The sequence below is a fragment of the Coffea arabica genome, chromosome 6c, assembly GCF_036785885.1.
Source record: "Coffea arabica cultivar ET-39 chromosome 6c, Coffea Arabica ET-39 HiFi, whole genome shotgun sequence".
NCBI lineage: Eukaryota > Viridiplantae > Streptophyta > Magnoliopsida > Gentianales > Rubiaceae > Coffea > Coffea arabica.
In genome coordinates this window covers 61,500,744-61,514,533 of record NC_092320.1, presented here as the reverse complement: position 1 = coordinate 61,514,533, position 13,790 = coordinate 61,500,744, and the positions used below count along the sequence as shown (strand labels likewise).

Below are 13,790 nucleotides of genomic sequence, written 5' to 3'. Positions count from 1 at the left end.
CCCATGGAAGAGCTAAAGGATGAGTGGGGAAGGAGTTTGTTGACTAAAGAAATTCTTGAGAGCAGGAGGAAAGAATACGTGCATATGTATGCAAAGCCATCCATCCATCAAGTATTCAGCCGAATTTAGCTCCAACCATAAGTTCGAAGATCATCTGATAGAGTCTGCTAAATCAAGGCTGAAATGGAACGGACAATGACAGTCCAAGTCTTGGGCTTTTAGATATAGGCGAATTTTAGTGAAAACTCAAGCGCAGTTAACACTCAAATGATTTTTTGTTACAATTTTTATTGCTATACTTTTATTACTCTATCTATACAATTCACAAATGTTTCATGTTTTAAAACATTTTTTCTTGGCCAATATATTTTGGGAGACTTGTCAATATAAGAAGTTGTGTGACAGAAGACCCCAACCCCTGTTGAAATAGATCCCAGGATGGATACCATAGAAATGCAAACGAACACAAAGCCATGGTTCTATTCATTGCAAAAATAGTAGTGTTAACTTTGCGGATGTTGTTGCAGTATATGTACTTGGACTGGCTAGCTGCTCAAGTAGGGTTAGCACCGACTGAGGAGCAGCTGAAAAAGATATATGGTAAAATGATAGAACTCATTATCATTTCATGGGTTGGATTTAGAGAGCGGCTCGTAGAGAGTTGGCCATTTTAAAGACAGAGATTCAGCAATTAATGTTATTTAGTCGATGTTTCTTGGCTTCCAAATTTGCAATAATTCTGGACCAGACGATTACTGTTCTTGTAAAATCTTTAGTAATCTTTCCTTCAATACCTTTTTACTGCTCTTCCATCGTTTTCTGAGGCGCCTTCATTTACAACTCAACGAGGAGTACGAATTTTACTATGCAAATTAAAAGGATGATGATGTAATTGCATTGCCATGAATGGAGCTGTTTGCTCCAGCAGTCCAGCAATCTCACTGTTTCTGTTTTTTTTTTTTAATTTTTCCAACCTAATTTTTCTATTCTGTTTATTCCTTTTGAGTTTTCAGGATAAGTTATTTTTGTATTTTCAAAAGAGCTCTTTCTTTATTATTTTTTCTTTTTTAAATACTAGGGGATTGAATTTGCCCTGATTTTCTTCATTACATTTTTTTGGGAAAATTAATTGGATGACATTCCCAAAACTCAAGGAATTATGTGTGCAATATTTAACTGAAAGTAATATAAGCTTCCTAAATAACCACTGCGGTCGGCTCGAGTGGTTAGAGAGGGCCTCTTAGACTCCTCTTCACTTTCAACTTCAGGATTCAAATTTTTTACCTGACAATATATTGAGTGTGTAGAGGGATAGAAGAGCAAAAAAACTATAATAAATAATAAATAATTTTTCCAATCAACTAATTCTTAAGAGTTGATAAAATAGTGACTGTGATATTCAATAAGAAACTACCAACCTAAGTTAAGATTACTTTTTGTGTATTTTTGTCTAGTCTTAAGCAATTCATAGTTAAAATTAATATTGAGCGGCTACAGAAAATAGAAATAAGTAATCTTATATGTGCTTGGATTGAAAATAGAAACAAACAAAGGATAAATTGAATTTTCATTATTCTTAAATGTTGTTCTTCATTGTCTTGAGCAGTCCTATTTTGATTTGATTGTTGACCTATCAATTACTTGTACTAAATACGGTGTTACCGAATATTTGGGAATTTTTTTTTTGTTTTATCACGAGTTAGTGATGTTAACTAGTAATTCCATTGACTTAAAAATATGAATTGTATTCAATAAATTGAAATTTCATAGCTCAAAGACATGAGAAAGCTATAAAATGTTTTCCAATTTTTTGCATATTAATATTTTACTTTTAAATAATTAGTATTGGAGCTCGTGCAGGTTTTTCCATATCGAAACAGAATTCTGAGCCAAACGATAAAGGCATATACTTAAGAATCTGATCTAAGAATACAAAGCAAAAACGGTAACAATACACCCATGAAGTCAAAAAGAAAAAAAGGAGCCTTTCATTTGTGTTTTTTTAACTTAAGAGGGAGACTCCAAACCTTATATAGAAAAAAAAAAAAGAAAAAAAAAGAGAAAGATTTCAGAATTAAGCTATGAAAAGAATAAGTTATTCTTTTTCCAAAATAAGTTAATTATTTTACACTCATGCACTTTTACTGCTTGGGTTCATGAAAAAGAAGAACTCAGCTACCAAGCTGGGTTTAAAGGAGCGCATTGCCGGTGGCTCCATGGGCCGGGGTTCAAAGGAGAATGTTAAGCGTGGTTGGGCTAACCAGCTGGTTAGGGTTTGGTTTTATTTAAGGGACTATTTCACTGGCTTCCCTCCAAATTTTGAAAATTACACTAACCTCCCTTAAGGTTAATTCTCTTGTATCGTTTAGGCCCAATCAATAATTAAAAAGTGATACTAGGAGAGAAAAAATAATATGATTTCATCATTGCCCCTCATCTACTACATTATTGAATTAATTTAATACCAACACACATATTAAAGAAAAATATTAAAATTTGATGTTTATTATTAGGGATCAAATCACATATAATATCAAAAAATAGTATGTCATTTTATTTATTTTTACTTAATACGAGATCCAAATTACTTATTTTCAGTTGCATACCCATTGTCAAACATGATCAATAACAAATAATCAAAAAATTTGCAACCAAAATATTATAAAGAACAAACTTTAACATCATAAATATTTTTGTTAACATATTAAGGCTAATTGCTAAGATTTTTATGGTTTTAAAGTTCACTCTTTGAAATATTTTGGTTACAAAATTTTTTGATTATTTGTTGTTGATCATATTTGACAAAAGGGTTTGTAACTGAAAAAAGTAATTTGGATCTTACATTAAATGAAATATATAGAATGATATACTATTTTTGATACCATATGTGATTTATTCCCTGATGAAAAGCAGTAAATTCTAATATTTTCTTTAATGTTTGGGTTGGTATTAGATTAATTAAATAATTTAGTAGATGAGAGGCAATGGTGGAATCATATTATCTTTTGTCTCCTAATATCACTTTTTAATTATTGGTTGGACCAAGATGTTACAAGATAATAAATCTCAAGAGAGATTAGTATAATTTTCAAAACTTGAAGAGAGACCAGTGAAATAATCAGAAACCTTAGGGGAGGTTACTAAAATTATCCTTTTATTTAATTTGCTACAATTTTATTTGATTATTGAGATTCAAATCCTGCTTCAGAGGCTTTAAGTATCATTGATGCACATGTAATACTCAACGAATTGCACAGGTGGAGCTACATTGTTCCAAGTGGGATCATTTGACTCCAATAAATTTTTTGAAAAACTCTACGTTAAGGATGTAAACGAATCTAATCAAGTCAAACAAGTGTTTAAATAAGTCTAATTTTCTTTTTAAAAGAAAAAAATGAAATAAAGAAAGAAATGCCAAGAAAAGTTAAAAGAGAAATATGTTAAAAGCAAACAAAAGGTCAGAAAATTTATAAGAAAAAATATATATGTCAGACAAGAGATTACTAGAAACTAAAAGCAGAAATGGAAGAAGGCAATAAGCTAGAAAATTAACAAGATTCAACCAAGCCGTGACGGAACCAGATGCAGTTTAGCGGCTAATTGCCCCCAGGCCCCCCGTCAATTTTTAAAAAATTGCTTTCAAACTTGTACAGTGTAGAAATTTTTAAAACTTCTTTCTATTTGCATCCCTTATATTTTCTTAAATTATCTTTCCTATAAATTTATTTATTTATGTCACTCGCTTATCGCTAAACCTCTCTTAAAATCCTAGAATTGCAAGAAATACATGGTAGCAAATTACCTATTTGGAAGAAGGCGAAATCAACCTAAATTGCATGATTCGTATCAAATATTTGTAAAATTAGGCGCATTCTTCGTGCCATCATATTGTTTATAGTAAATTTACCAAAATTACACCATCAAAATAGAAAACGTTGCCTCGCTTTTTTTTTTTGGGGTATATATGGAAATCTACCAAATATTGATCAATAACAAGAAATGTAAATTTGGTCCTCAATGTTTGGTACCTGTATAATTTAAATCCCTAAAGTTTTGACAAAAATCAATTTGATCCCCAATATTTGATATCTAGTGTAATTTTAGTCCCTCAAAATTTTGACAAAAGCAAATTTGATCGCCAATGTCACTATTCTAAAGCATATTTAGGACAATTGATGAATTTTTCCAAATAATGATGGAATTTGTCGCGCGCATAATATGTTTGTCAAAACTTTTTTAAAAAAAGCAAATAACCTTGAGCAATAAGAATATTTCACGTGATGACATGCTAGTAACTAATTAATCAAGAAACAAAAAAAAAAAAAAAGAAAGAAAATTGTGGTCCGCAGGCTTGTACCATTATATATGGGACGTCAACTTCTGATAGTAACTAATAAGATAAGCTGCAGGCTTGTACCATTATATACGGGACGTCAACTTCTGAAGGTGGCAGTGATCGGAGCTGGTGTCTCCGGTCTTTTGACAGCCCTAGAGCTTCAAAAAGAAGGCCAGCAAATTGTGGTCTATGAGAAATCAAACCAAATTGGTGGTTTGCGGGTGTACGATTCTGAATTCGAGACTGATCCACTTGGCCTCAACCCTAATAGAAGAAATGTTCATAGCAGCATTTACGATTCACTTCGGACAAATCTTCTTATGCAACTTATGGAATTTACAGATTACTCCTTCACAATCGAGAAAATGGTAAATATTTATGTTTTCCTGATCACAAGGAGGTCCTCAAATTCTAGAATGATTTTGCTAGAGATTTTGGACTTCATGACTTGATTCAGTTTAATACTGAAGTCATTTCGGTTAAGCAAAAGAATAGCAAGTGGATTGTTGAGTCGAAAACAAATGGTGATGATCAATTCAAGAAAGAAAAACATTTCGACGTGGTTGTGGTTTGTAATGTTCATTACACTCAACCAAAATTAGCAAATGCTCCACGTATTCATTCTTCCCATTGAACCTTGGTTGGGGAAGAGGGAGGAGCAATGTTTTGAAAACCAGACCGGATCGGCCGGTTCAATCGGTTGAACTGCGAACCGGCCATGTTTCTGGTCCGATTCAATTAAAAACCCAAAAAGTTAATTGAACCGATCAAAATCAGTCAAGAATCGGTTGAACCGGTAAAATCCGGTAAAAATCGAGAGGTTTAACCGATTTTTATTAAGTATTTATTTCTAAAATAAATATTTTTGTTTTATTCAAAATTCTTAATACTTAAATAAATAAAAAATTATTAAACCTTTGAACCGAGATCAAACCGGTTGAATCGATCGAACCGTGAACTGAAAGGTTTTTCGACTCACTCTTCGGTCCGGGTTCTAAAACATTGGGGAGGAGAGAGGGATTTTTTTTGTCAACCATTAACAAACTATAACTATTCTTATATTATGGAGGAAGGGAACAAATGTAACGGGGTCATTAGGAATAAAGGGGAACTAAACCACCAGTGACGGAGCCGGGATTTTTTCTTTCGGGGGGGCCACAATTTTTTCCTAATAAAATTATGTTAATATATTATGTTCAAAATAATTTTCTTCTATTTAAATATATGACATCTAAAAATATCAAATATTAAATTTAATTATAAAGGTATGTCTATTCATAAATATGCGGTACAGCCATAACAAAAATTAATAAAAAAGATAATCTTTGATTAAATATTTTTTAACATCACAAACCATCCAATTTGCACATTATGAGAAGATGCTCTCCAATATGTCACCTATGCAATATATATATATATATAACCATGTAATATAAATGTAATTATTTTCAATTGAAAAAAGATAAAAGTTATGTTAACATACTTTGAAATTTCAACATCTTTTCTTAGAAGTAAATTGAGCTCTACACTCTTTCATAGAACTAAATTCATCTATGATTGAATCACTGCTAAATTTTTCAGCAACTTCTTTTTCTATATACACAGTTAGATAATCATTCAAGAAATTATCTTCCATCTTGTTTCGGAGCTTTGTCTTGGGTATTTTCATAATTGCAAATGCCCGCTATGTAGTTGCAGTTGATACAGGAAGAGTAAGAACAAGTCTAATCAATTTGTCAATAAGAGGATACATCACTAATTTTATTCTAATACATTATATTGGATCAATTTACTATGAAACATCAAATTATATGTTTAATTTTTGAAAGTTAAATAATTAGTACAATAACAAATAAATAATTTTTTTGAAGAAAAAAATTAATTCAAAGTTGACTAATTCATATATATATATATATATATATATATATATATATATATATATATATATATATATCAACTCTCATAATATAAACTACAATTTTTCAAAACTTATGGCCCCCCCACTGCCCCCTTGGCTCCATCATTGTAAACCACCTTCGAAACCAAAGAAGGGAGGGACTGGGGAAGCATACATGTAGAGTCAATTTTTGTTTGATGCATAGCCGTATGAACTATGGCACGTAATGTAGTTTAGTACCATACGAGGAGGAGGGAGGGGACCATACATGCTTATAAAGACAACCTTTATTTGATGCATAAAGCTGTACAACCACATGAACTATGGCATATAATGTAGCTTAGTACTATATGATTCCCGGAGTTGGGTTGGGGGAAGGGGTGATGAACCATACATGTAAGAACAATTTTTGTTTGATGCATATAACCGTACAACCAGATGAACGATGGCATATAGTCTAGTTTAGTACTATATGATTATAATTTGTAAGAGTACTTAGTGAGCCTAATGTGTTTGACTAGACCATTTTAAATGAAATCTTTATGTACTTTTGGATGGGAAAGAAAAGGAAAAATACTAAAACTTAGGGTTCACACTACCAGTGGAATAACTACGTTAAGCACAACTGCGTCTGCAGAGTTGGCTTGGTGCTTTTATTAGCACTCCTGTCTGGTAACTTTTTTTTCACTTCTTTAATGATTGCCAAGAATCAAAAAGTGGGCCGGAAAACTAATTCATAGCCATAATTACCGTGTTCCTGAGCCTTACAAGGATCAAGTATTAGTGAAAAATTTGCTAAGTCGTAGTTACTGTTTTCTGTATCATGTTTCAGTGCAGAGCACCCCCACCCCCCCAACAACCCTCTCTCTTGCCTTCGAAAATGTTGCAGGTTGTAGTTGTGATTGGTCACGGGCCAAGTGGCTTCAAGATAGCCTCCGATGTTGCTAAAGTTGCCAATGAAGTTCATATTTCATCAAAACTCCCACAAGTTGAGGTTAGAAAACTTGAGACCTACGAAAATATATGGCAGCAGCATTCGGAGGTAATACCTCAAATTTGATTTTGAGATAAACTGCATCTTATTCTTAACTTGTTCACAAGATATTTGATTAACATGGTACCTGACTTGGTCAATAGTTTGGTTGTTTTGATTTCTTTAGTTCCAAAATTTTTTTTGATAAAAAATAGATATGAGTTTTATAGTACACCTTTCTTAATATGCAAACTCTAATTCTGCTAATGTATACATACTAGATCCAATATTGCTACGAAAATGGAGAGGTAGCATTCGAGGATGGAGCGTTGATTGCTGCAGATATCATAATTCACTGTACCAGGTAGAAATCAATCAGTGCTTTTGAGTCTTTCCTCTTTATTTGATAAGAAAATGCATTAGCTATACACATCAGGGATTTTGCTTAAATCTTGCTAATGTTGTTTAGAGGTGTAAATATGATTTTCCATTCTTGAAAACAAATAGAATAATTACTGTTGATGAGAACCGTGTTGGGCCATTGTACGAGAATGTCTTTCCACCACAACTTGTCGTGCCAGACCCGTACCATAGACTAAGGACCAATGTTTTGAAAATGAGATCTGGCTGATTAATTTGACCGATTCAACTTTGAACCGGTCGTACCTCTGATTCGATTCAATAGTTAACTCACAAATTCAATTAAATCAGGCAAATCGTGTTAAGAATCGATTGGACAAGTAAAAATCGAGAGTTTCAATGTTGATTTTATTGATTTTTTATTTTTTAAAACAATATTTTGATTTTATACAAAATTTTTAAAACTAAAATAAATAAAAAATAATCAAATATTTGAACCGATCTTACCGATTAAACAGCAAACCAAAGACTCTGCCAATTCACTCCTCAGTATGGGTTCAAAAACATTGCATAGGACTTGAAATTTCAAATGCAAACTACATTTTATGGATTTTTAACAAATAATTTATGCTTAAAAAGAAAATAACATTAAAAAGGTAGAGTATGCACAATTTCTCTCCCTATTCTGTCATATAGTAAGAATTATGTCACTCATTTAATTCGCGTGAAAGAATTTCTGTTAGTCTTTCCCTCTTAGACATAGATTCTTAGTGAAACAAATGTTGTTAGCTTTAGACTAGAGAAGATTTAGGTTCAATTCCATTAATTATGGTCGACATTTTCTGACAAAAAGACCATCAATTTTCTTGTGGTGGAATTACAAGCCAAGTGGGTAGCTCGGCTTTTGTCGGGAAAGATGACTTTGCCTTCTAGAGAAAAAGATGCTGGTGGATGTCGAAGAACATTGCTGGCTTATGAAGGAAACCGCCAATCCGTAGCACCATGCCCACAAATATCCCTTGGAGTATACGGTATTGCTTACTGATCGTCAAATTAAATTATACATGGCCTTATTCAATTGGATTGGACACCAAACAAAGAAAAGTACCTATTTTCCCACGATTTGAACCTCTAATAGAAAAGGAAAATACTAAGACATATTTTATGGATCACGTTGTTTAAATACTTGTATAATTCGTATTTTTATTTGTAGATTCTAAAAAAAAAAAAAAGGTACAAGCATTTTGAATTATTCTGAAAATTTTTTATGCCATACTTTACCCGAAAATTATAAAATTTTACCCATTAACACCACTAAAAAAAATATATATCAAGTGAATATAGAGTTTAATTGACTTAAGAAATGGATACATGTATATAAATAAAAACTACTTACATGAGCCTTTTACTTAACTCATTGATAGAGTGCTATCATTTGGACAGCATAATTTTGTTCAGCCGAACTTCATAACTATATTCATCAATTGCAACATAAGAATATAGTGTGAGCATATTCTACAAGAGAATTACTACTTCAATCTTGGATTGAGAATGGCTTTGAAAATTCAGATCCTAACTCAAAAATATGATGAGTGTAAGTTGGGTTTTAGCTGATACCCAACTAGACGTGACTCATTGACATGCCTACTTTTTAAGTTTGGGTATGATTGAAATGCTAATAAACGCAAAAGAATTTTTGAAGATTCATTTTTTGCGACAATATGTCGAGTACTTTACACATGTACTTTGCAGTTTATATACTCGGACTGGCTAGCTGCTCAAATAGGGTTACTAGCAACTGATGAGCAGCTAAAGAAGATAACTGCTAAATTGGTGAAACTCAGTTCTAATTCAATGGCTGGATTTAGAGAATGGGTAGAGTTGGCCTTTTCAAAGACATCGGTTTTGGCCAGTTTATTTTGTCAATGTTTCTTAGCTCCAAAACTTGCAATATTTCTTGATCACTCCGTTCTTGTTCTTGTGAAATCTTCAGCATTCTTTTCTTCAGTACCTTTTTAAAGCTTTTCTTACAAAGGGAATGAAATTACTATGCGATAATGTACTTGTACAGGCGCGAATGGAGCTGCTTGCTCCAGAACCCCTACGCTCTCATTAGTCATTACTTCTGTTTCAATTTTTTATTTAATGATTTTCTGTTCTGTTTGAGCTCTTTCTTGATATGATAGTCTAAAATTACTAAGAAACCGAACTTTTCCAAGATTTTTTTTTTTGCTTACATGTGTTGGGAAAGCTGATTGATAATTGCATACATAGGAAGTATGTTATCCAAAGACTTAATGTAGTTCTATCTGATTAAAATAAATTTAAAAAATTACAGAAAAAAAAAGAATGGAGAGTTGGAGGCTAAATGGGAGGTTTAACGTGAAAGCACCTCTCTTATGAAAATGAGGCCTTATCCTCCTTTTAAACTTTCAATCTTATTAATAAAAGTTCATAACTTGGCCCAAAAAAAATTCAAATAAGACTGACCAAAAAGTGGTCTTTATTAAGCTTTATGTGTTTTTTTTTTTTTTTGCAAAATTAGCAGCTGGATTATTAATTAGGAGCTAATCGAAATCAAGGGGAATCCCATTTGTCAAAGGGTTGAGATCACATGGTCTGAAGTTCAAAATTTCAAACGACAAAAACTTGAGCCTTGGCCATCTTCATCATGGTCCGTGGAAGACTAGAAAGAAAATTATTTGTCTAACAGGCTTAGAATTTTCTTTTTTCAAGTGGAGGCTCTAGCCTTAAAGGCAAAAAAAAAAAAAAAAAAAAAAAAAACAGGGAAGAGGGAGATTTCAGAGTCGAATCAAAAACCTCATCGATCATTTACAATATATGTCCTTGGCAACTGAGTTGGACATTATGCAATCTGTAACTTTGGCATGGAGAGAGCTTGTGTTAGGTTTACCTAGTACAAGCTTCACTTCTGTAGTTTTGTTAGAAAATATTTTCTTTGTGAGTTTCTTGCAAAATATCAAAACTAATTAATATCTGAATGATATCAAATACATGTTGCTCTTTCTTTCTTTTTTTTTCAGTTGTTTTCATCTGCAATTCATGATTAGTAATTGTCATAACTAAAAAATCTTAATTGTGAAAGTAATTCTCAAGTTTTAGCTGGACAAAGAAGCTATTCCCTCTCTTGCCGAAAGAGGAAAATTACATTGGAGCACCAAATGCCTTGAGGTATTGCTTCATTTTCGGTGCAAAAGAATTAAAAGCTTAACAAGAGAGAAGCAAAATGGGGAGAGTTTGAGATTCAAACCATACGTTTCCTTCATTCAAAAGGAAGAAACAACTAAACCTAGTTGTCGATTTACCTATTAATTTAGCAGGTGGGACCTTCTAAAAGGAAAATGTGTATTGAACAGCCGCCCAACCCTAGATTGATTGCTGAATTAAAGGAATGTTGAATCCACCTGCTATTATTGTTCACAAGAATAAATTCGACAGCTATGTTAAGGGTGGAGAGAAGGACATTAGCCAGTTGATGCAAATGGCAGGATATTAGTTTTATAAATAATTTAAAGTTTGTGATCAAGAAAAATTGTTCTAGACAACCAACCAACTTATGGAAAACGTATTGAATATCAACTTTCTTGGAATATTGGAGTTGGAAAATGGACACATTTATGCAGACAAGTTATTTATGTGCTCCCTTTTCTGCTGCAAAAATACCATTTTGCAGATCCCTACATGTTCTTCTTCATGCAATGTTTTCAGTTTACTAAGACAACAGTTCATTAACGAGGTTAAAAGTTGATTAATTTTCTATTTCTGACAAGTTTAATTTAAACTTAGCATCGATTTTGGCGATGGAATACAGCAACATTGCTTTGTCGGTTTTCTCAAATTTTGTCATTGTTCCTTTCACCTTTTTCTTCCAGTCTCATCAGAAAGGCTACGTAGATGGACATGTTTTGTCCTGCCTGAATCGTGACAAGCACTGCACATGCAAGAGTAATCATTTTCCTCCTTTCTGAGGCTCAAAATCAATGTACTAGAAAAGAACAGCAGGAGAGAGTATGTATACCTAAGTAACGATAGCCAGAAACTAATACTATTATGATTCTATTCAAATTGCAATTTTATTATTAAAACGTTAAAAAAGTTACTAATTGATTTGGTTTGCTGGATTATTTAGCATGAAATCACATTCTTTTGAACGAAATTGAGTACTAGTGATGTTCAAAATCTTGAATCTTTTGAACGAAATTAAGTACTAACTTTAAATCTGATAGTTGGAGATATGAAAGGCACGAGAAGGTGTTAAAAAAAAGAGAGGGAAATGAAATAGAACTTACACAGCGCAGTCGTTTAGGAATCCTACATAGTAAAAAATCGTGAAAGCAATACTCAATTTCTTTCCCAAAAGAGAACAAAAAAAATTCTTTCCCAATTATTTCTTTTTCTGGTTGAATTTCAAATTGCAAAAAAAAAAAAAAAAAAAGTCCTTATCAATTACTAATTAATAGATTGTACAATATACATCATGTAGATGATTTCTTCTAAACATGGTACATGCCTCTGTTCTAAGAAAATGTGAGGCTCTACTAAATTACGTCATTGAATTTCAATGGAATTACAAAAGGTGATAATAACACATCTTACACTAAGTAAAACAAAATTTAGGTAGTACTAATCTATTTGCCCGGCCCAGAGGGCAGAGTCATTTCTCTAAATGTATAGCTAGCTAAAAACTGCAAGTGATTGTGACAAAAAAAAAAAAAAAAGTTTGCCACTAAACTCTACTTTGAAGATCAATGGCACTAAACCCTAACTCTGACCTAAACATAAATCTAAGGTATAAAAGAGTAACCATAATATATACATAAAATAAAAGCGACAATTAGAATATTAGATTGTACCTTTTAGGAGTTATACACAGAGTTTAAAGGAACGAGGCAACAAAGGAATTTTGTAGCTTCATCTCCAAAGCCTCATATGAGAAGAAGAGAATGAAACGTAGCCAAGGACAACTTGCCGGCTTTTATTCAACAAAGCAAATCTTAAATTTGCAGAGGACTTTCCGGCAAGTCATCCTTGGCTGCAGTCCATTCTCTGCATTTTCATGCAAGACTCTCTAGAAGTCACAGTTCAATGAAATGCGGCTGGCCGTGTTGATCATATGACTTCAACTCTCTCTATATATAAGACAACAAAGCTGGCAACAAAAAGGGTTTTCCATTTATATTCTTTTGTAAAGGGATCAAGTGGCCAATCTTTCTTTTTGATCAAGTGGACAATCTTTCTTTTTCATTTTTCAGGTTGAAAGTGCAATCCCTAGCTTTTTGATGATGTTGTTTTGTTTTGGTGATATACTGTCAAGTGGGTGGGATTTTGCACTGTTATAATGAAATGATCAATTAAGACATTTTGGCAATGTTCAGCAAGTTCAGCCGCCGCATGCTGAACATGCGTGTTAAATTCATCATTGAGTAAATGGAAATTTGTTATTATTTCCGTCCCATTGAAAGTGCTATATTTTTTATTTTTTGTTTTGAAATATTTCAAAATATTTGTTATATCGAGAAAGTTAAAATATTTTTTAACTGGTGTTCAATCTAGTTAAGATGAGTTTTGAATGATTGTTTCTTGGGAAAAAAAATAAATTGGTTGAGTATCTAAAATGCAACAATTACAAGTGGTGATGCACGTTGAAGTATCATATATGTACTGAAACAGTATTCATTAAGCACCCGTTAGAAGAATCAAAAGAAAAAAAAAATGGACCTGACTGAGTAGATGTCCATAATTTGTCAAAACGTGGTGAGATTTTAAGTAACTTACAAAGCTTTGCTTACATGCTAAATATTCTATCACTAAATACAGCAACTTAAAACTAGTTTAAAGCCTTTTTCTTTTTTTGTTGATAAAGTTAGAAAGTTATGGCATTCAACAGTTTTACCATTTTAAGGAATGTTGGCCAACTTCTTTGAGAGAAGGCAATAATTTTACCTAGGCACAGCACGTGATGTTTCACAAAAGCCTTTGTATATTTCCATAAGGCGATCTCTTACTTTATTCTCTGTTTTGAACAACTTTGGGCAAAAGCCAAGATTCACAGGCCCTACTTGCCTTCCACAGCTGCTGCAGACAAGAAGACACTACTGCTTTCTTTGAGGAAGTGTTTCTTGTAGATGTATCCGAAAGGCCGGGCATCTTCATATGGATCATATGCCATCCAGCTAGGAACTATATATGATTTAAGGGTTTTT

At 32.6% G+C, this 13,790-nt stretch overlaps 1 long non-coding RNA gene and 1 pseudogene across 1 annotated transcript; one reads left to right on the top strand and one right to left on the bottom strand.

Annotated features, from left to right (window-relative positions):
* Positions 1-4,365: 4,365 nt before the first annotated feature.
* On the top strand, positions 4,366-8,595 carry LOC113693431 (flavin-containing monooxygenase FMO GS-OX5-like; annotated as a pseudogene).
* A 2,716-nt stretch (positions 8,596-11,311) lies between these two features.
* LOC140008940 (uncharacterized) lies at positions 11,312-12,708 on the bottom strand. Its single transcript, XR_011816271.1, has 2 exons — positions 12,441-12,708; positions 11,312-11,518 (listed from the first exon to the last, which is right to left on the bottom strand). It is a non-coding gene; the product is annotated as an uncharacterized lncRNA (long non-coding RNA).
* Positions 12,709-13,790: the final 1,082 nt, after the last annotated feature.